This window comes from Leucoraja erinacea, chromosome 9 (genome assembly GCF_028641065.1).
Source record: "Leucoraja erinacea ecotype New England chromosome 9, Leri_hhj_1, whole genome shotgun sequence".
NCBI classification, from domain to species: domain Eukaryota; kingdom Metazoa; phylum Chordata; class Chondrichthyes; order Rajiformes; family Rajidae; genus Leucoraja; species Leucoraja erinaceus.
The window spans coordinates 5,523,503-5,525,841 of NC_073385.1; the positions used below are offsets into that span (position 1 = coordinate 5,523,503).

A 2,339-nucleotide genomic window follows, 5' to 3' on the forward strand; every position below is an offset into this window, starting at 1 on the left:
TTTTTTTGCAATCTTCTGCATTCCTGAGCGTTCGAGTTGCCTAACCAAGTCGTAATGCCTAACCAGTCAATATGCTCTCTACTCTACCCCTGTAGAAAATCAAGAAAGTATTTAGTGATATACCAAATCTCCTCAATCGTCTAACAAAGTAGAGGCATTGATGTTTTTTCTTTATGATTGCTTCAATATGCTGGGTCCACGACAGATCTTCAGAGTTATTGCACACCCAGGAATTTGTCATTTTTTACTCTCTCCAACCATCCTGTCAATGAAGATTTAAATTTCTTTTTTTTTTTTTTTTTTTTTTTTTTTTAAATATGGAACGCTTCACGAATTTGCTTGTCATCCTTGCACAGGGGCCATGCTAATCTTCTCTGTATCATTCCAATTTTAGTATATGTGCTGCTGAAGCGAGCACGATTTGAATTTCTAACCCATAAAATTAATTTAACTGAGAACATGCATGTTTCCCTTCTCTGATAAATTCCAAGAATCTTAAGACCCATGGTTTGGGCAGTGGAGTAATTAATTATTGTGTAATTATAACTCCACCTTTAATGACAGCGGCTTCAACAAAGAAAATTAATTGAACAACTAATTTTTATTTTCTGCTAGATTTGGCTTGTTCTAGTGGAAGAGCATTCACAGCGGGTCAATTGCTTTGGTAAACATTCAGCTTTCTAATCGGTGTAAAATGTCAAACAGAATCAGTTTTGTTTGCTGCACAGTGATGCTGATGAAAGTAAATGCTATGCTTGAGAGGACTGTGGCTCATTTGAATTTTATGTTCAGCTGTTTACCCACACAAGGGCTCCTACTTAGCTATTGGCCCCCGACCCAGGCGACGATTTGCATGCTAGCCAAAGAAGCAGATTTACAAATACATATATTACAATCGCTCCACACTTTTAAATCCTTTTTCCTACTTTAAATATGATATTGGCTGCCTCGCCAACTTTCCGTCTGTCCTTTCCTTCTTTGTGTTTAAATAGTATGTGTTAAATGGATGTTTTTAGTGTTCTTTAGCTTGTTTATGTGCGGGGTGAGAGATTTTTCTAATCTCTTACCTCGTCGGAGATGCAAATTTTTCCCCGCATAGTATCTCCGTCTGCACTGCTGCCTAACATCTTGGAGCTGGCGGCCTGTGCTGGAGACCGACTTTTGAGAGCTCCACCGCGAGTACCTACGGGAATTTAACATTGCGCAGCCCGCGATCCCTATGCCAGGGATCGACCTCGGAGCTCCAGCATGGATGCTTGCAGACTTAACATCACGGAGCCCGTGGTCTCTGGTCAGAGACCGACATCGGGAACTCCAAGCTGTGGGAGCTTTGATCTCCCCGACAGATGGTTCGACTGCCCCGAGCGCGGGAGAAATAAAGAGGAAGAAGGTTGGACTTTTTTGCCTTCCATCACAGTGAGGAATGTGGGGAATCCACTGTGGTGGATGTTTATGTCACCTTTTCTGTATGTGTGTGTCTTGTTGCTTTTTATTTGTATGACTGTATGGTAATTCACATATCACTGTACCTTAATTGGTACGTGACAATAAATGACTTTTGAAAACTTTGATGTCCCCTTATCGTGTATCTATTCACTGTGAATGTTTCCATTGTAATCATGTTTTGTCTTTCTGCTGACTGGTTAGCATGCAGCAAAAACTTTTTACTTTACCTCGGCACATGTGACAATAAAACTAAACTAAAACTATAAACTAAACTGAACTAAAACTGATCAACATGATCCAGCTAAGTGTTGGGACAAGCTCAAGGGGCCAAATAGACTATTTCTGTCACTTTGGCCTTCAATAAGGGGCTATGATTCAACCTGATGTACCCCATGTCATGGGTTGTCAGGTATCCTAAGATAGACACAAATAGCTGGAGCACCTCAGTGGGTCAGACAGCATCTCTGGCGAAACGGAACATGTGACGTTTCAGGTCGAGACCCTACTTCCGACTGAGAGTCAAGGGAAAGGGAAACAAGAGATATAATTCGGCAGAATTAATGCCCAAGTTATATTGTTTACAGTGTACTATGATTACATGTTCTGTTGTTTTGCAGCAAGTAAGAGTTTCATTGTTCTATTTGGGACATATGATAATAAAACACTCTTGAAATACTATAGTGGATATTCTGGTGTACTGCATCCATTCATCCAAATTGGAATTAATGCCTTTGCAACTGTGATCCTTTGATAAGCTGCCGGGCATGTGTGTGAATGGAGTCGACCTGATGGAGTGGACAAGCTTTGTAAAGTTATGCATTGTTCAGAGTCTAATTGCCTGGATGGGAATCAGCGCAAGCAAAGCCTCTTCAAGTCATAAGACCATAAGACAT

At 40.7% G+C, this 2,339-nt stretch overlaps 1 non-coding gene across 1 annotated transcript; it reads right to left on the reverse strand.

The window, feature by feature from the left end:
* Positions 1 to 311: 311 nt before the first annotated feature.
* LOC129700640 (U6 spliceosomal RNA) lies at positions 312 to 418 on the reverse strand. Its single transcript, XR_008724083.1, has one exon. It is a non-coding gene; the product is annotated as a U6 spliceosomal RNA (small nuclear RNA).
* Positions 419 to 2,339: the final 1,921 nt, after the last annotated feature.